The following is a 21,572-nucleotide window of genomic DNA, read 5'->3' as shown; positions in this document are numbered from 1 at the left end:
GTCAGAGGGAGAAGCAGATTCCCCACTGAGCAGGGAGTCCGATGCAGGACTCAATCCCGGGACTCCAGGATTATGAACCCAGCAGAAGGTAGTTGCCTAACCAACTGAGCCACACAGGCACCCTATCAAATTTACTTTCAACTTGTAGTTTTCATTTAAACTTCTCTGACCATTCAGGAGACAGGTATGGGTTACTTTGTTGTTTACCCTGAAATTTCCAGAATTTCTGCAACCTCAACAAAAGTTCAAATTTCCAAGTATAAGCCTTGGGACCTTCCCCAAGGTCTTGGGACTTCAACCCAAGTGCAGACTTCCAAGCTTTTCCATCATCCAGCCCAGTGCTAACTGGTCCCAGAGCCCCCAGCACTTCCCTGTACCCTGATCTCATGTTTTCCTATATTCCCCACCCCATAGCAGCAGGAGAGAGCCTATTGCCTGTGGGCATGGTAAAAGAAGATCAGGGAGGCTTCAGGCAGGAGGCTTCCTTTGAGCTGGGCCCTGAAGGGTGGGCACTGGAGGAAAAGGACATTCCAGGAAGAGGCAACCACACAAAAGGTGTGATTAGTCTACTAAGGAGGCCTAAAGTATGGACAGTGGCGCTAGAGGGCCATGGGTTCAATGTCTAGTCTGGCCATTTCTTAGTTCTTATGATCCCATCCCTCAGGCCCCTCTCACCACACGCACTCTCCCTGTTCTACAGATACGCTCCTAGCTGCCCATGCTCAGTCACGTAGTTGCACATTCTGCGTATCTGGCCTTCAACGACTAGACAACTCCCCACTTAATGCCCCTAATACAGGTGTGCAGCTATTTAGTTTCACTTTCAACTCCAGACAGATCCCTAGTTTCATCCCTATTACTCTTTCCTAGTTTTTGTATATGTGGTTTCCAAGTGAGCCCTCGCAAACACAGTTGCTATGGGGACTGAATTCCGAGCGAAGACCAATCAAGTATCTGGTTTGAGTTTGATCCGAAGACCAAAAATTGTGGAGAGAACTTTATAGAAGGAGACACGGCATGAGAATCTGAAAAAATTGGTTGAGGGATTGTTTGAATTCAAGCTGGGACCGATCAGGGAGTCTGATTTGAACTACTGAGTTGTTGGTTTAGCCTATAGTTCCTAGAGTTCCGCAATCCCAACTCAAGCACAAACATTCTAAGTGCAAATCTTTCCCACCAATAGGGAGCTGACAATTAGAATATGGATAGGTTTTCCTCAGAAAGAGAAGAGTGAGTAGATCGCATCTCTGTCAATCATTCTCACCCCAACCAATCGGGATTTTTGAGGGCGGAGCCACAGACAGACTATAAAAGAAGCGCGCCGTCTTGTGACGGGGCCCATTTCGTCTTGGGTTGTGCGGTGAGTGTGTGGTAGAGCTTTCGTCTTGGGTTGTGTGGTGAGTGTGTGGTAGAGCTTTCTCCTCACTGATGAGGGAACATGGCGGCAGCTCCCACATACAATCATAACAACGTAAGGTTAATTTAATTCTTAATTGTCATTGACGGTGGGCTATTTGTAATGCACTTTTTATAGGCTGGTATGTGAAGTGTAATAACGTATTCTAATAATATTATAATTAATAATATATTCTAATAGTCTAGAGGGCTTTAGATTTTGTGACTGTGTGGGTCCCTTAGCTGAATATGGACAGTGTTGTGCCCTATGTTACAACAGGATAACTTTGATATTTTACTTGTTTAAATATTGGTCTTGGTTGACTCTCGTGTGGGGTATTATGGTGCTGTGCTGTTTTCAACTTAAAAATGAGGAAATAGAAGGTGCTGTTTTCTGAGCAGGACAGCTCCGTGGTTGCCAGGGAGTGATTTTTGTCTTTTAAATTATTGGATGATTTTTGTCTCTGTGCATTTGTTTAATTCTTGGCCCTAGCCCCCTTGTTTCTGTTATTTTCAACCTGAAAAGGAGAAATGTCACCTGCTGAGGGATCGTGTATGGGATTAGGACAGCTAGCGGTTGTTGGCTTCCTTCAAGCGTAGTTTTATAGGGCTTTTCCCCCTTAAATATCATTGGTGCGGTTAAATTTTAGAATCAGTCCTCTCATATGCTGACTTAATTTAAAAAAGAAAGAAAAAGTCCCCTGATATTTTCAACTTTAAAAATGAGGCAATTGACGATCTGATCAGCTTAGAACTTGTCCATTGACGACCTTAAAGAGCTTTCAGGAACCTTAACACTGGCTTGCATTTTTCTCTCACTGGATTTAGCCAAAAGTGGTCCTGACGCTTCTCATGCGTTTGCCTTTAAAATTCGGTCTTGTATGAACTTGATGTTTTACAAACACCACGGATGCTTCTAAGCTTCCCTTCAGCCAATACTGAATGCAGTTTGATGTTTAATTTTAGAAAACAATTGTTTGTTCCTTCTCATTGCATTCAGTTAAATTTTGGTATTGAGGCTTTCATAGGTTTCTTATGGAAAGTTTTGTGTAAATTTCGATTTACATTGAGGAAATTAACGGTCAGATTGAGTGCCTTTTATTTGTTAATATAATCATGTATTTGGTATAAATTCACTTGGTTTAAACTCTGGTGGTGTTTTCACTTCATGGATTTCCTTAAAAATCATTTTGAGGTACTCCCGATTTACAAATGCAGAATTTAATTATCTGGCTCAGTCCGTAATGTTTTACGACAGTGAATGTAGTGGAGTGTCTGTCACGGGCTGCCATTTACCGCGGTTTGGCACTTTGTTTTATAGAGAAATTGTATGTTTAGTATCATTTTATTACATTAAAAGTTGCTCTTGGTCCTTTTCATTAGATTTGTGTAAAAAAAAAGGGTTATGTGTTATCCTTAATTCACAAATAGGGTAAAAATTTTCTAATTGAAAGAAGGTGTTGTAGTATTTCCAGTGTAAAAATGTACACACATTCACAATCTGAGTGGCCGAGAGGTTGTTTTAGGGCAGTGAATGCCCCAAAGTACCCGTCACTGGCCATCACTGAATGCTGTTTGGGATTTTATTTCCTGCAAAAATCGGAAATTTAATAGCATGTTATTCAGTTCGTTTCTGCCCCCAGTCTTTTGCATACATTTCCTTTGACAAGCGTGAGCTATAAATTAGTAAAGGAACAGTGAAATTACTGTTTTCTGACAGTGAGCAGCCTTTGGAAGTCATGTCGCCTCGTTCAGAATTTTATTTTACAGTATAGTTGTGTATTTAACATAATAGTAATTTAAAACTTTTCCCCTAGGCTCTCTTTCCCAGGTGTTATTCCACAAGGGGGGGGGGAAGGTTTATATAGTTTACCAACAAGAAACAACATTGTGCTGTAGCAGGTCAGTCAGTACAGAAAATGGCGGGAATAGGATGCTCCTCCCCCTGCTGACGTGTACTGGCCCCGCCCCTTAGGCCACACGCGCCAAACTGGTCGTTAAGCCGCGCCAAACAGGGTGTTAAGCTGGGCCAAACAGTTTAACTTCAAGCGCAAGCTCTTGAAACTGACAGAGATCGCTTATTTAAACCCAAGCTTCTGTTATGTGACCTTGATGTGTATTGAAGAGAATCAAATGAAAGGAAAACTCTTTTCTCTCTCAAAAACCTGAGAATCCTGATCACTGAGAAGAAGCTGATTCTTGCCTAGAGGTAAAAAGGGTGCTGATTGAATCTGTCTGGTTTATTCTTGATTTTTGACTTGAATTATATATGTTGTTTATTATGTAAATGACTTATTGACACCTTTATGGGTAGAACATTGATATTCTCCAAATACTATCTTCCTGGACTATACTGAGAAATCAGAGACAACCATTATTAGTAGGATTGAGAGCTGCTGTTGCTTTTGTTGCTATGAGGAACCACGGAACCATTTAGGAATGGGGACCTTAACTAGCCTCACAAATACTACTGTTTCAACCAGAGCCCTAAACCTTGAACCATTTCTGATTCTGGGATTTAGGTCCTGGGGTTGAGTTTGAAGGCATCTTCATTGCATGCACTTTGCTAAGAGAATTCTAGAAGGGATGTCTCCCAAAGCCCACATCCCAAAAAGCCAATATTAGTAACTGTCAGATTTGTTATTTCTTGTGCTCAGGGTCCATGCTCAGTGTCAAGACAGTAACAATATTGTTTAAAGGTTGAAATTATTGCTGAAAGTACTCTAAATGATATTAGCTTTTTTCTGATGTCCATGATTTTCTGAATTACTGTGTTACCAATTACTGACACTAATACACCATGAAATGCTATTGTATTACCTGGTGAACAACCCAATCACCCATCTCAAAGGTTTATTACCCATAACCCTGCCTGAATCTTTAGCGAGGGTTTTGAATAGTATAGACTTGAGACTCCCCCTTAAAGAAATTAAGGGACCCTGTCAGCCTAATATTTCATAAGCCATTGTGATGTTTGAAGCGGGATAACTGGTTCCTTTTGAAGGGGTAATTGAACCTCAGAAGCAGCAGTCTTATCTGATCTTGTAACCACAAGATTAGTGCGGTTGCTGTTTTACATTATTATTTATTATTATTATTATTATCATTATTTTTCACTCTGCATGATTGGGTCCCCTAAGCCCACCAACTATTTTCCGAAGTTCCTCTGGGTAAGGGAAAAAGGACGATTGTCCCAGCTTGTGTTTCCAAGTTAAGTAATTGTCCTACAGTGGTACTAACGCTCTCCATCCACAGACGGATCTCGTCGTAGGTTCATACAGTCTCTGCCCGCTTCAGGATCTAGGATGGAAAAGTCCCGTGTTGATCAGTCTGTGGGCCTGCAATGGAAAGAAAATGAAACGAGAACCAATAGTCAGAGCCAGCCTGATGAATGAGTGTGTCTCTGAGTAGTGTGAGGTGAGGGGTGTCGGGCAGAGGGCAGGCCCCCTCTTCTGTTCCCTGTCATCCTTAAAGATGCTGTTGAAGCTTTTTCCCTTTTTTCTATAAGAGATAGGAATGGTGGCAGGGTCACTCCTGGGCACTGCTGACTAATGCCACGGTAGAGACCACAACCTTTATTTACGTGGGACCATCTTTTTCCCACACTTAGAGTGTTCTCCTTGACACTGTGGAGTGTTACTGTTAAAGGGAGTTTGGCTTAATTTGACTGTTGTGATTTCAAAGAAATTTCCCTTTGACTTTTTTTTTTAAAGATTTTATTTATTTATTTGACAGACAGAGATCACAAGTAGGCAGAGGGGCAGGCAGAGAGAGAGGGGGAAACAGGCTCCCCGCTGAGCAGAGAGCCCAATGCGGGGCTCCATCCCAGGACCCTGGGATCATGACCTGAGCTGAAGGCAGAGGCTTAACCCACTGAGCCACCCAGTTGCCCCCACTTTGACTTTTTTAAAAAAAGATTTTATTTATTATTTGACAGAGAGAGACACAGCGAGATAGGGAACACAAACAGGGGGAGTGGGAGAAGGAGAAGCAGGCTTCCTGCTGAGAAGAAAGCCCGATGTGGGGCTCAATCCCAGGACCCTGGGATCATGACCTGAGCTGAAAGCATACGCTTAACGATGAAGCCACCCAGGCACCCCTTACTTTGACTTTTTGACACCAAGGTTTTAATCTCTCTTTTTATTCTTTTTGCAAACCCAGTAACAGACATTAGAAGGATGGAATGAACTAGACTGCAAAAAACAAACTTCGGGAGACAAAGAAAAGTGGGGTGCTACCTTTATTTCAACAGGTATGAGAATAGCGGTGTAAATATAATTTTAAAGCTGAGCTCCATCTGTGCAGAAGGGGGAAAGATGAGAGCCGTGGACCAAGTGGGGGACAGGGAGTGGTATTGGTCAGTCCACCCTCTTTAGGACATTTATTTGGTAGGGGTCCTGAAGGCATAAGCCAGCAGTTAAAGTAACATGGAGGTCGATTTTTCTCTAGAGCTTTACTCTTTTATACATCATCGGCCATTTCATTGCTTTGCAGACGTTGCTGGGACCTCACGCCATGTTTAAGACACTGTAAGCCTCTTGTCTCTGAGTCTGAGAGACACTCTGCTCGTTTTCACTCTCAGGCAATAGTTTGGCAGCTCAGCTGACTTCCAACCTATTACTTCAACGCTTTGTGCCACTGTTAAAAATTTGCAGTGCCACCTGGTACTGGAGGCTGGGGGCAAGTTTTGAGGTTTGCCTGCTAATGCTCCCCATCCCCTGTGTGTCCTGTCCCATTACACAGACTGTGCAGTGGGACGAATGGATTTGGGGGAGATTGATCATGACAAAAAGGGTTAATGTCGATTGGGTTACACTTAATGCTCCTGTATACGTGCTCTCTCTTGTCCCTGTGCAGGTCAGAGTTTCTATCAATACAACAGCCAAACCACAAGGCTTGATTGGTAAGTGTCTCCCTTCTCTGGTGCTCTTTTGCCCAGATTGCTATCTCTGCTTTTATCTTCTTTCCTCTTGTAGCTACAGCAAATTCCTCATAAGTTATACTGGCTTCTCTTTGGAAAGCACACCTCTGTGATCTTGCTTTGAAGCAAGAGGTGGCCCAGGGACCTGAGATTTTCCTCGTTCTGAGCCGGGTTCTGCTCTGGCCAAGCTGGATACCTCACACCAAAGCTGACGTGGCTCAGTACCCAGGGTGACACCCTGGGATTTGTCAAGCTGTGTGGGCTGGAGGGTACCTATTCACTGGCAGTTCCAGAAAGTTCTCCTCTCAAAAAAAGGGAAAAGAAAAGTTCTCTCTTTCTTCCCCTATAACAAGTCCCTTCTGGGTTTTGATTAGTCCACTCAAGATTAGATGAGAACATTGACAGTGTGAAAGATGGGACAAAATGCTAAATATAAATATGCCTATCCTAAGATGATCTCAAAGGGACTGTTAACTTTTAGTCTCAAAGATATCTTGGGTTCTTCTACTTTTATATTAGCCGAGGTTGTATTTTGGTAGGATCATGGAACCTCAAGTTCACCCACCCAAGGTCAAAAAATTCACATTTCTTTTTGATTAGAAACTGAAGTGTCTAGCTGTTAACATAGCATATTGACATTTCAAAGCCTTTTGATTTATCCCTGTAATTGACGAAATTACTTTAAAGCCCTGGACCCTGGGGTCATTGTTATTTCCTATTAAGTGAGAAACTCAGGCCTGAGGTATTTAGAAAAAGCTTTAGACAAAGCCACTTAGTGGCGCTGTGACAACCAAGTTCTGCGCTGGGTAACATGACGGTGACTTTAACTTCTGTGCGAGTCTGAGAAAGGTAGGAAACTCAGCTGGAACTCTGCCGCCACCTCCTCATTCCACACACATTTGTACCCACCACGGATGTCGGCCATCTTGGGTCTCTTTTTTGGGGGAGGTGTGGGGAAGGAAATCAGCAGGTCATTTCACTAAGCATTGGCATTAAAAAGGGGTCACGAGGCAGAAGAATCCAAAAGGGTTAATATCTATATAGATGGCTCTCCCCAGAATTCAGGAACCTACAGACATGAAAGTGACTCTATTCAAAACTTAAGGTGGAGCCTGGCTTCTTGAATCCTAATGAGTTCAGTCTTTTGCCCTTCTACTCATCTGGGGCCTACTTGTGAATGGTTCCTAACTATTTTGAATTTTAATGGGCTATAAATTCTTGATTTGATTTTTCTGCCTCAAACTCATGCTTAGATTAAATGTGTTTTCATACTTACTTATATGGGTATTGGAGAGAGATTGGATTTTAGCAGAAACTTAAGGGCAAGCCTATGTGGATCATGGGTCTTTTATGTAGGAGAAATCAATTTTCTTAGTACTTGATGAAAAAGCACCATGTACACAAAGGTTAATATACTCACATTTTATTTTCTTTAAAAATAACTTCAAATTGTAATTATAATATGTGCTCACAGAGAAGGTCTAGAGATTACAAAAAGTGGTATGCTAATGAATTTTAACAGCTGGCTCTCTAAGAAAAGAGAAAGCACTCTGATACATAGCATCAGCCAATTTCTGAGGTGAAAACAGTCCCATCATGGCCAATTTAAAGCCACAGATGTGTCATCTTTGACCGCAGTTAGGAAGACTGTGCACTCTCCCCTCCTATGAGCCAGCTCTTAGACAGATCTGAAAGAATTTAAAAATTAGTGGCAATGCAGTTACGTAGAGTTACCACAACTGCCAACATCTTGGTGTTTTGCCAACTAGTCTAGCTATGAAAACATCCGTATTGGTTCTGATCAAGAGTCTAATCGTGGGGTTTTGGTAAGTAAATCTATGTTTTCTCATTCAAATAGTTCACTCCCATTTTGTTTCCAAACTCAAATATCACGCACACACTTGGGAAGGGCATAAAAATTTATTTTAAATACTCTAATTTTTGTTAAACCTAATGCTCCAAAAAGCACGGTACAGTATGGCATTGGAAAAGTTGGTTTGATGGATACCAAGGCCTCGCTTCTCCACTTCAGTAACAGCATATGTAGGAATGGTGAGGAGACCACGATGGTTCCCAAGAAGAGTTGTTTTCACTCGCATGGCTTGAGGCAGACTGAGGATAGGTCTGGCCTGTGGAACTACAAACATGAGAGAGAGAGAGAGAGAGAGAGAGAGAGAGACTTTCTCTGGCTTATTCATATTTGCATTCCCAGTGTCTGGAATTGGTTCTGTGAAAAAAAAAAAAAAAAAAACCTGAAGGACCTCATGAAGGACCTCAGGTCTTAGGTGAAGTGTTCAAGAGGGACAGGAGGCATGGCTTTGTCTGTGTGTAGATACACAATTTATGAGGTTCTGCCCAAGGTCCAGAAGGAGCTGATGAGGTAGCCACACTGTGGCTGGGTCAGGCAGAATCTCCAGGTCACTCTAGGAGGAAATGGCCAAAGGACTCTAGATAATCCGGAGTGCCTCTGTAGAGTCTCGTGACTGCCTGATCTTCAAAGAGCAGCCCTGTGAGCCTCTGCTAGGGCTCTTCTGCCGGGGTCCAGAGGAGATGGTCTGCTCTCCTTGCTTGTGTCTCTGTCTAGCGGATGATGCAGTGATTAAAGTCTAGGGGGAGACTTCACTAGAGGCAAGAGATGGCAAGAGATGCCAGCTGGGAGTGTGGTGGGAAGAGAGCAAAGAAGAAAGTGGGATTGTTCGTAGTGAACAAAGGGACATGTGTAGCCTGCTGCTCAGAGAGTAATTTCTCTCAATTTGATCTCTTCTCAACAGCTCTGGTTTCATTATTTCCACCTGGGCTGAGAAGCACCTGCCTGTCTTCGGATCCTTGTGGAGGTGAGGATATATGAGAGTCACAGAAGAGATGAATTTTTAATAATCTATTGTTTTGATTCACAGAACAAATAAAATGGCCACAGGCGAAGATTTTCGCAGCTGGCATAAGTGTTAATTAGAACCAGTTAGAAGGCTTGGCTGTGAGAGGCCTTGTTTAATTGAAATATCTAGGCAGAGAAACAGATCCTTATCAGTTAGAGGGAGGGCTGGCCCCCGCCCTCAGGAGACCCCTAAACCTATCTGTTCCCTTGGACTTTTGACCAAAACAACGTCACCCCCACACACTTAGTTAGTATAAGCATAGATCATTTGGGTACTTCAACCCAGTGAAAATTTTCTTTCCTTTTTTAAGCAAAAGCACTCTCCAGCTGCCTGTTGTCAGTCTTTCTAATTTCTGGCTATTCTATAAACATGCCCTCCATTTGCACATGTAGTTAGGTTGAAATGTCAAGGGACCACAGGGGGATGTTTATGAAATTCCATAAAAAATATGTTTTCACAAAACTGAGGTTTATTGGTATTCCAGAGGAGCTGGTAATGACTTCTTTTCCATCTGAGTCTGCTCCTCGCCTTCTCCCCTTCACCTTGAACTTTTGCTTGAGTCTAGGAATCAATTTTGTCTAATTTCCAAATGTTGCTTGTCGGTGGTTTGCCTGGATTCATTATATATACATCCAGGATGGAAGGTTACTTGGTGCATCTTAATGACATAAAGACTACCCTTGTCCTGAAAAGCTTTGCCTCCCTTCCTGCCATTTGGTCATTTCTTGGCAGGGTTGAGAGATATAGTGATATTGCATTAAAATGAGGGGTTCTCTTAATAGTATAGTGACTCTCCTGTCTCATTTCATGATAAAATCTAAGCATCGTGTGCAGGCATTTGCAGGAACTCGTATTTTTCACGATGTTCTAATGAGTCCGAAAAGACGGTTGCTTGATCACGACTGTCCAGCTGTGGGGCTGACACGCATGCGCTACAGTCCTGTGTGGGGCTCCTCCCAGTAGAATTTAGCTAGCTCCTCACTGGGTGTGCAAACCAGTCAGGGACAGAAGCACTCTTAGTTCTATCAAGCTTACCCAAGTATGACAGCTGAAGAATACAATGACTCCCTAAGGTTTATTCATAAAACCGACCACCATTCCACTTCCCGTTCACCGTGTTTATCCCAGGGCAGTACCATGTGATCTTGTGATTGTAGAAGTAACAGGTGCTGAATGAAACCCACTCAGAAAAACAGGAGAACTCCAAAACATTTTTTTTAAGATTTCATTTATTTGAGAGAGAGAGAGGATGAGCAGTGGGGACGGGTGGGGGGGGGGGACAAAGAGAGAGAGAGAGAGAAACAGACTCCTCCCTGAGCAAGAAGCCCAACGAGGGACTCCATCCCAGGACGCAGAGGTCATGACCTGAGCTGGAGTCAAATGCTTAACCGACTCAGCCACCCAGGTTCCCAGCTCCAAAACGTTTTAGGATGGGGTTTTTTGGTTGTCTTTCTAAATGGAGAAGAATTACAGAGGATAAATCCTCAGAATGGGGATCCGGAGAAAGGGAATGACAAATGGGAAATGGTCTCTTACCTTCCAAGGGCCTACAGCATGAGGGTGGGGGGTAGGGCTAGAACAGTAGTGCCCTATAGAGCTGCTGTGAAGGATGAGGACAAAGCAGACAGTTCGAAGGAGAAGAGCTTTTGGTGTGACAGGTATCATCGACATTGTGTGCTCAGGTGAGTTTCTCTTGCTCCCTTCTCCCTTCCCCTCCTCCCTGTGCTTCAACACCTCCCCAGTTGGACAAGCAACCTAGGGGATATCACAGATCTGGGAGTTACATTACCATGGCCCAAGATGTAGGCAGCAAGTATGGAAGGAGATAGACACTCATCTTCGGAGAGAACCATGATAGTCTGCAAGCACCACTTCTGGCTATAGGCTTAAGCTTCAGAACTCAGGCCTTCAAAAGAAATGTGTAGCCCTGATGTTGTTAGAGTTTTTAAAATTTTCATGTGTCTTCCCACCTTCTGCTTTGTGGCTTGCTTCAATTGATAATGAATAATCCCTAAAGGGGATTTTTATTGTGCAAAGAGATCAGTATAGGAGAGACTTTACATTTTAGTATCCTTGAAGATGTAATCTGAGTTTGAGAGGCATCTGTTGCTTTAAATGCTTCATTTACATACATGTTTCCTCTATGGTCTCTTTCGTAAACACTTGGGCGAGGAGCTGATGGCTCCATGCTCTTAATACTGTCCTCTTTCTTGCTGTGTTATTAAAGTGAGAGACTGATTGCCCTTGATACAGAAGGAAAAGCTGGTAAGTAGCGTTCATCATCTCTTTATCATCTAGAGCTGAGAATGATCTGTGCCTTCTGGTCTTCAAGGTCTCATATTCCCCTGTCTGCACAAGCTGACTTCTAAGATCTCACACTTATAGATGCTTACTCTTAACTGAATCTTGTGTTTTAATTCTTCTGCTGCTCATGTTCTTTGATTTGGCAGATTTAGTTAACTTCTCTGAACTTTAGTTTCCCTAAGTATAAAATGAGGATGATAAGATTTGCCCCATCTTGTTAAAGGGGTTGTTGTGAGGGCAGAAATTAAAAAATGGTTGAATGTTGGGTCCCCAGAAATACCACCACAATAACTTTTTGCTAAAGCAAAGTTGAGTTTATCCTTACTGTGGTAAGGAAGAGCACTACCTTGGTAGAGCCTTAGTAGCATGGCAGGGAGGGGAAAGGCAAAATGGGGATAATTGTGAAGTTTGGGAATCTCATTGAAGGTGACTGTCTGAATATGGAAGCTTGGTTAGGATTGGGTAAGAATCATGATATAGTAGTTTAAGACTGGTGGACCCATCAAGGGGAGGCTTTTGAGACAAGGGCTTAGTTTTAATCCTATTTGCTTAAAAGTCTGTTTGCTGTTCACTTGAATTTTTTTTTCTGGAACTTTCTGGACCAAACAACAGAGTTATTGACAATGCTTTTCTTTATGAGCAGGAGTTAGCTGGAATAGTAAAGTCATGTTGATGAATACAGAATAGCGAAATAATGTTTGATAAGACAGTAAAAGAGTAAAATCACGTTAATGTAGGCAGTGCATTGTGAGGGGGTAGATGCTTTTAGTTCTCAGTATACAAAAGCACTTTGTAAATGGTAAGTACTATATAAATGATGATGGTGCTATTAATAAAGTAAGTGTTTAACTTGCTTTTGATTCTTATGCATTTTTACCTAAATCCAATATTTTTTTTTCTGCTTAAACTCAGTAGGATGGGGAATCTTTATTCAAAATGACTAAGCTTCTGAAATGTCATTTAGCTCTACTTTGAAGCCTGGGCCCAGCCTGGTTTGAAAAAGTCAAGTGTGTAAGCACTGTACGATTTTCACCTACACTTCTAGAAAGTGATCAGTCACAAAAGATAATGAAGAGCAAATTTAGGAGGTTTTAATTCAGGTTAATCTTTCAAAACTGGATAAAATATTTGGGGGCACATATATTCCAACATTCTGGGTGAAACAAAAAACTCACCTTGTCAACTCAAGGCAGCCTTTGCTTCTTTATCTGAGAGTGAAATCTTGGTATGTCATTTCTTTCTAGCTTCCATTCTGACCTTCCCTTCTGGCTCACTGGTTAACTCCAGGTACATGGTATACAGAGATTGTTTTTAAAAACCCATTGGCCATAAACTACAGCAGAGGTTGTTTAACCCATATACTGATATAGGTACAATATCATAGGAAGATTAAATTAACATTGGGCCAAAAATTAAAATTTGGTTTTCCTGAGATAAGTTACTGCATTGTCCATTATCTCTAGGCTATATAAACATTGCATCAGTATTACCGGACTCATCTTCTTTTAATTGTGTGATTTCCTCCTAATAGTTCTGACATTGTTGAAAATAAATGGATTCAGAGGAAAGAGTATTATTCTTTGGCATATGTTTTAGCTTCTTAGTAACCTAGATCTTGTGTATTAGTTTATTAACTTTGATGAGTTCTTGAGTGTTTGGTGTGGAGAGGGAAACGGCTACAGGAAGTTTTTCCCAGTGTTCCCAAACAAACACCTGTAATAGCCATAGAGAGATAGCAGATAGGATAGAGAGATATGGATGGATGGATGGATGGATGGATGGCTGAGAAATTACTTCAAAACTTAGAAGCTTAAAACAGAACTTTACTTTAAAGTTTCTATGGGGGGGCACCTGGGTGGCTTAGTCGATCGAGCATCTGCCTTCAGCTCTGGTCAAGGTTTCAGGGTCTTGGGATTGGGTCCCACATTAGTCTTCCTGCTCAGCAGAGAGCCTGCTTCTCCATCCCCTCTGCTTGCTGCTCCCCTTGGTTGTGTTCTCTCTTTCTCTCTCTCTGTCAAATAAATAAAGAAAATTTTTAAAAAATGAAGTTTCTGTGGGTAAGGAATATATATATGGCTTACAGGATGGTTCTGGATCAGGGTCTTTCAGAAAGGTTATCAAGTTGCTGGCTAGAGCTGTTTGTTCTCCAAGGCTTAACTAGAGGAAGATCTGTTTTCAAGCTTACTCATGTGGTTGTTGGCTGACCCTGAGGTCCTCAATAGCTGTTGGCTGGAGATGTCAGTTTCTTGCCACTTGGGTCTATCCATAGGCAGCTCACAGAATGGCAGCTGGTTTCTCTTAGAATGAGCAACAGCAAAGAAGATGCCCAAGATGGAAGCCGCAAGTTTTTGGTAACTCAGTATCAGAAGTGGCATCCCATTACTTCTGTTCTATTCTCCTTGTTAAAAACTAGGCACTAGGTCCAGCCCACTCTCAAGGGGAGGGGATTACACAAGATTGTGAATACCAGGCAGTGGGAATCCTTGAGGGCCATCTCTGAAGCTGCTTACGACAAAGCCTGACTTAGTCCTGCAGTTACTTCAAAGGCCCAGCAGTCATCAATACCTGTCTTCATTCTGAAATCTTGTGAACTTGAGGAGGTAGCCTGTGTAGGAGACTGTCACCATTGTATAAGAAGGAAATTAGTAGAATTATAAATTCCTTCTATTTTCATGCTAGAAGTACTAAAGGTATCATCTGCATCTAGAGCATCAAGAAACTGACTGTTCTCCCCATGGATTGCATGTTTGAAAAGGTTTTATGAACCAGGTATACTGCATTTAATAATAGTAGTAACACTAGTAGTGTTAATTTGGTTCCTTATCACAGACATTTTTGGCACTGGAAATTTTTAAAACTAATTTGCTACCATGTTAGAAAAGGATATGACTCAGGAATGACCAGATGGAAGAGATGCATAGGGCAAGGTATGTGGGAAAGGTTGTGGAGCTTCCATGTTCTCTGAGTGCCCCACTCTCCTTGAATCTCCACCTGGAGATTATTAGGGCTTCCGATAGCATATATTTATCCACTGAGTTGATAAATTCCTGCCTTTCTACCTTTCTGTGTGGCTGTATTTATGTTGCGCATGTTTATCTGAAACTCTCAGACTTGGACAATGTAAATAACCCTTGACCTAGTCTATCTGGTTTCTGATTTCACAGATAATTCAATAGATTAACACAACTCAAAAGAAAGGGATAATATAAGTAAAGGTACTCAAATAGTCTTGATTGCCTAATATTATTAGTTTTTTTAATAAAGATTTTTATTTATTTATTCGACAGGTAGAGATCAAATGTAGGCAGAGAGGCAGGCAGAGAGAGAGGGAGAAGCAGTTTCCCACTGTGCAGAGAGCCTGATGTGGGGCTCCTCCATCCCAGGACCCTGAGATCATGACCTGAGCCAAAGGCAGAGGCTTAACCCACTGAGACACCCAGGTGCCCCTATTATTAGTGTTTAAATTCCCTTCCACTACAGGATCTTCTTATCATTTATCTCTAGCCTGTAGGTATGGGGCTGTAACACCTGTTCATTGTAGTGCTGTTTAGTGCTGGTGAACTGGCAACCTGTCTGACATAATTTTTTCTGATTCTTACCCTTTCCCAGAACTCAGGGCCCCTTTGTGGTTTCATACACATGATAAATGCTTTATCACTTCAGGGCTTTTGCTCTTGCTGTTTGCTGTGCCTGGAATGCTGGTCTTAGCCATCCTTCGTCTGCTGATCCCTGGTTCTCTGTAGTCTCATTGCAGGGTCCTATTTGACCACTGAGTACCAATATGGACCATTATGAAATAGGAGAATTGGGAGGATCCTCAGAGGCTTTGTAGTAATTTTTCTATCTCATTTGGGAGGTATAAACAATGAAGAAGATAGATTTGCTCAGGATTCAAAGAATGCATCACATACTTGATAGAAACTCAGGACAAGGCCAGACATTGAAGGGAATATGAGAACCCATGGCAAAGAAATCATCCTTTGCCTAGTTAGACAGGCAACACTAACTTAAGTTCACTTAATCCCTGTCATAGTTTTGGGGAAAGAAACATTGCAATTTATACAGAGAAGTCTTAGAAAATCTTAATGGTGGGGTGGAACTCATTTTAGCTTTTTGAGGATAGAGCAAAAGTAAGAATCCACAGAGGAGAGGGAGAGAGTATTCAAAAGAAGAGAAAGGTGTGAAGTAAGGGGACAAAAGTAAGAGGGCACAGATAGACCTCTGATCTTTAAAGCTGAATTGTCAATTGTCAATTGAAATCTCCTCCTGCCACCAGACTTACATCTTTCCCAGCATTTGTGTTACTTGGCCCTGAGTACATTGAGGCTGGATTATTACATCTGTGACTCTACAGCTATTAGTCACACTCAGCTATAGGACCTGACAATATAAAGATGTTCTGTTTTTACTTCTGTCCTGATAGTGTCCCAGAAGTACTGAAATTATGACCAGAAAATTAATTTCTTTGCATTTGGACAAGTAAAAGAACAGGGAATAGTTCTATATTCAGGCTGTAAATCTCCAGAGTTGTTTAGAAGTTTGGGCTGAATTTTGCATTAAACTTTGCACTTCTCCCCAGAGGAATGGGTGAGAAAAATATCTGATCAGAGCATTTGAATGTCGCTCAAGGCTATCAAACAGATGCTTGTGCATATAGGCACACACAGTTGTAACACTAATTATTTTGCAAGGTCAGAAATGGAAAGGCTATGGAGTGCCTGGCTGACTCAGTCAATGGAGTGTGTGACTCTTGGTCTTGGTATTGTGAGTTTGAGCCCCACGCTGGGTGTAGAGGTTACATAAAAAAATAAAATCTTAAAAAAAAAAGAAATGGAAAGGCTGTTTTTTTTTTAAGATTTTATTTATTTATTTGTCAGAGAGAGACAGAGAGAGAAAGATCACAAGTAGGCAGAGAGGTAGGCAGAGGCAGAGGGAGAAGCAGACTCCCTGCTGAGCAAGGAGCCTGATATGGGACTCGATCCCAGGACGCTAGGATCATGACCTGAGCCGAAGGCAGCTGCTTAACCCACTGAGCCACCCAGGCGTCCCTGGAAAGGCTGTTTTATGCCACATACTTGTTGCTTTCTTGAATATGGAAATGAAACAGGTTACTTTATTTTTAAAAAAATATTTTATTTTATTTATTTGAGAGAGAGAGAAAGAGTGAGAGAAAGCACACATGAACTTGAGCTGGGGGAAGGGGAGAGGGAGAGAATCTGAAGCAGACTTCCCACTGAGCACAGAACCTGACATGGGGCTCAATCTCATGACCCTGAGATAATAACTTGATCTGAAACCAAGAGTCAGACACTCAACCAACTGAGCCACCCAGGTACCCCAAAACCAGTTACTAATTTAAACAAGCTCTTTTCTTAAAGGAAACTTTCTTAGAAGGGGTGTGTGTGTGTGTGTGTGTGTGTGTGTGTGTGTGTGTGTGTGTGATCAATCCCTTAACAAAGTATTCAATGAACTATTCCAGTGCACCCTAGAAATGAAAAAGGCATAGTGTGCCTAAAGCTTTAAGGAGGTGTATTCATGTAAAGAAGAGGCATTGCATCCAATACTGGGAAATGAACACACAAGACCATTTGTGTCATCATTCACATGGAACACGTGAATCATAAGATCAGTTCAGGCCACATTCAGGGGCTTCTCAATACTCTTCCCTAATATTTAGTCCTTAGAGATTGTCAGAGACAGAAGGGCCCTTGGAGCTCTCTCCACTGTATAAGTAAAGAAATGGCAACTTAGCAATGACCACATAGTTTGTGATTGAACTGACACTGCAATCCTGTCCCTTGTTTTGCTCCACTGTGCACCTCTTCTCTCTGGAGAACTCAAAATTCCCATCTCTAGGTAGCTGACAGTTAAACAAAGGCAGTAAATCAGCCCCTTTTCCACATGGAGGAAGAGAACCACTGTGACCTTCAATGATTTATCCACAGTCACGAGGCCAAAGAAAGGACTAGGTCAAGAATCTGTGTCACTGTGCTGTGGCCACACCCCTGTTTGATAACCACATCAATATTTAGGAAGAAATTTCATGTTATTAGGTGGTTAATTTTTATTGCTTAGACCAACTGGTATGTACTGCTTGTAATGTTCAACCATTGGGAAGGTTTTGCCATCCTTCCAGAATCCAGAGGGTTTTTTTTTTAAAGATTATTTATTTATTTATTTGACAGACAGAGATCACAAGTAGGCAGAGAGGCAGGCAGAGAGAGAGCGGGGAAGCAGGCTCCCTGCTGAGCGGAGAGCCCGATGCGGGGCTCCATCCCAGGACCCCGAGATCATGACCTGAGCTGAAGGCAGAGGCTTTAACCCACGGAGCCACCCAGGCGCCCCCAGAATCCAGAGTTTTATAGCAATTTCTTATACATGTGTCCACAGAGCAGGCTTAGGTTTAAGGTATTAAGGGTGGAAAGGGGATAGTGATGGAATGTACATAGAATCCCATAGGAGTTTAGCCTTCCAGGAGCTTCTTAGCATGTAATAAGCATGCTTTATAATTTACATGTTTCTAAGTCTTTTATAAGCATGTAATTGGAAGGTAGAAAGTAGTACGTGCTATGACGGAGGTCTGGATATGGATCTAATGCTTTAAATCTGAACTCACATTTGTAACTAGACACAAGAGTATCTTTCTTAGGCACATGTTTTCTGTGAAGTTGGGGAAATCATTGGACTATAAGATAGGAAATAAATAGAACCTTTAGATGCCCTTGGAGGAGAGTATATTATTTATTTTTTGGAATCTACAAAACAAGTTGGAACAACCATCATTCCTTCCTTCACTAACTCAGCAAACATGTATTGAATTCTATTATATTAATAGAATAGATTGGGGGCATTTAATAGTTCACTACTTCGAGTATGTATTCAAATGAGCAATGAGAGTGAAGTACAAAGCCAGTGTTAACTCTGTGCCTGGACTACCAGTTTGCTATTTAGAAACCGTTTTCCAATCTCAGCTTTCCCACTAAAACCTACAATTAGTTTGAATGCTGTTGTACGCTGATTACCATACTACTTGCAGTAAAATATCACTCTCTCCTAATTGTACTTTTTTTGACAGTCTTTCCATTTGAATTATTCATCCTGGTTTTGAAGGAATTCTATGCAAATCAACAATATAATATGTGTAGTTTTTTTTTCAGAAAACTATATTCCAAATCATTTCATAAGGTGGTGTGAAAACAATCATAACCAAGTTGGCTGTCTGTTATTTGCACTGATTTTCTAATTCAGACCTATCTGTGTTCACAGGCTGTCAAGAATTCTGTGAAGGGGTTTTCTGAAGAGGATGGGAGGTTAGCTCAGATGACCTATAAGGTCTCTTCCACTTCATGAGTATATGATTTGGTGGTAGATTGGATGGAAGCCGTTTGTAAATGACATTTAAAGAGCTTTGGGGTTTTTTTTTTTTCTTAGAGCCAGTAAGGATCAAAATTCTTCTTGCCAAAGGGCACAGCTTACCTTCTTGTTATGGTAGACATTATTCATTTGTCACAGGATCTGAAATAATAGAGTATGATGTTCAACTTCATGATGCTATTGCTTTAAATTTTAATTTTAATGTTTTTCTTTATGTGCCATTTACAGACTGCTCCGTCATGCCTAACCCTTGTGATATTGAAGGGTAAAAGTAGACAAGGACTTCAAAAAGTTTCCATATATGTGAATGCATGTATTTGGAATGGCTGTGTATGGGAGCAAAGTTTGCCACCCCAAAATGTGTCTCTTTGGCATGTTGGACTATTTTAGGCTGATTATTTTCAAGAAATAGAAGGCTTAGGAAGAAACTTTGACCTACCCCCTAACTGCCTAAAATACTTTAGATAAAGGACCTGCTCTAGGAAGGGAGCTATAACCACAGATAACTACTTTATAATTGAACTACATTGGTAGAGAGGGAGGAACCTAGCAAAGTCTGTTTGTTAAAATTCCTCTCTGTGTCCCTTTGCTTCTGGATGGCCCAGCAAACATTTGTTTATAAAACACTTACTCTTTTTCATCTTCCTGTGAATTGTCTTCCTTCTCTTCCAAGTCCCAGACCCCTGTGCCCTTTTCCTTAGCCCTGGATGGTATATAAGCCTCAGTTGCCTGACTGCCTACTTGCGGGCATCATATTCCTATGGAGACCTGTAGGTATGAAATTGAATTGATTTTTTCCTGTTAATCTGTCTCATGTCAATTAATTCTTAGAGCAGCCAAAAGAGTCTTAAAGGGTAGTGAAAAAATGTTTCCTACTCCATAGCTGGATGGCAAGCTAAAGGAACTTGATGGTGTGCTTGTTTGTGGAGAGTGCTAATCCCTATCTAGCGTCTGTACCTGCACACATGCATATACAGAGCAGGATGACCATATGATAGCCCCTACCATCTGTAAGCTAAGACTTCTATTTGTAGGGATGCATTTTATTTGTCCAAAAGCAGATGTTCTTAATGTTTTGTTTTGTTTTTTTTTGGTCACAGATCAATTTCATAACCTGTTGATATCTTATACCATCTCTTCAAAAAAAATAGGCTTTTGCACATATCCATAGACTTTTATAATTTTTTAGGGACTCAAGGACTACCTCAGGAGTCCAACATATTACCCAGGCTAATAATTCCTGTTATTTTTATCTAAGAAATTATTTCCTTATTTGATCGTAAAACATTTGGTTGCCTACCGTGTACTCTGGGTCCAGTGCTGGATGCAAGCCACCTACCTAGTATCAGTTTCCTCCTAACCGGCCATGTGAACTTTGCGTCATACTTTTACCTTCTTAAGTCCACGTTTTTAAGAAAGTAATACTACAATTTTCCAATGGGAGGATTTCTAAAGTCCCTTGTAGTGCTTTATTTACTCAGCCTTGTTCTAGGCACAGAAGGCAATATACCGTCCAGGCACCCAGTAAGATAGGCCAGCGATCAGACCCAAGCAAAAGCAAGGAGCAGATGGAACAAAGGCTCCTATTAGGCCATCTGATGCCCACACAGTTAGGTAAAGAAACTGTCTCACTTGCAGGAGGGAATGACAGCACTATGTCTGCCTCTGTATGTGGCATTTGATATTACAATAATAATTCTCATGTAATTAATCCCTTTTGGCTATTGAACAGTTGTTTTACTTTATTGCTGGGTTGCTTTTAACCTTTTTTAAAAATTGAGTCCCCTTCAACTAAGTATTTAATGGGTCACATTGCTGCTTTGGACTTGCGGGATGCTGGGAAGATGATATCGCGTGTGAGGAAGCCATAAGCCATGAATGGTTTCACACAAACCTTTTCAAGTAAATTATACTTAAAATGTTTATGTTATTATAGACTCTACTGAAAAACATTTCAAAAACTCTTAGTAAACTTGTCCTTAGGCTGCTTCTGTCTGTATTTATTCAGCCTTCAGGTATTCATTTGCTCACGTCGAGATGTATGTTTGTTTCAGTTTTTATCCAATATGATTTAATTTTACATTCAAAGTTTGTGTAACTGAGGCTTCAAGCTTGTTTTGGGATGTCCAAACAGCTTCATTAATCCCAGGAGATTTTTTCCTAACCAGTAGAAATTCATCAACGTCGAAAAATGACATATTCAACTTATTAAATTGAAAATATCTTTATACTCAGCCTGGAGCTTCAATTTGTCAGCCAATAATCATCAAATGCCACCCAAACGCTCATAATTTTCTGAGAAGAGAAAATTAGCTGGTTTTAATATGTCTGGAAGATAAATCAGTATCCACATTCTATCATTCAGAAGAGAAATTTATATAACTCACATTAAACACATCAGATCAACTGGAAAATTAGAGTAATTAAACGTTATAGGGGAAAGAATTTTATTAGGAGAGTAACAAAGACGCTCTTGACACACCAAGAGTGCTGCCAACACCATCTCCTAAAGACCTGTGAGAAAGTGCAGACACACTAGGCTGGCGGGTATGATGAATGTATAAGCTCCCCTGGGGTCCTTGTGGAAAGAGGGACAGCTCACAGCGTCCAGATTCATAACAGTGGGTGGCTAGACCTAGAATATGCCAGTACACTGGAGAAGAGGATAGATACCATAAAAGTTGAACTTACTCCTTTTTATT

The sequence above is a fragment of the Meles meles genome, chromosome X (genome assembly GCF_922984935.1).
Source record: "Meles meles chromosome X, mMelMel3.1 paternal haplotype, whole genome shotgun sequence".
Classification (NCBI taxonomy): Eukaryota; Metazoa; Chordata; class Mammalia; order Carnivora; family Mustelidae; genus Meles; species Meles meles.
This window is presented reverse-complemented; position numbering follows the sequence as displayed.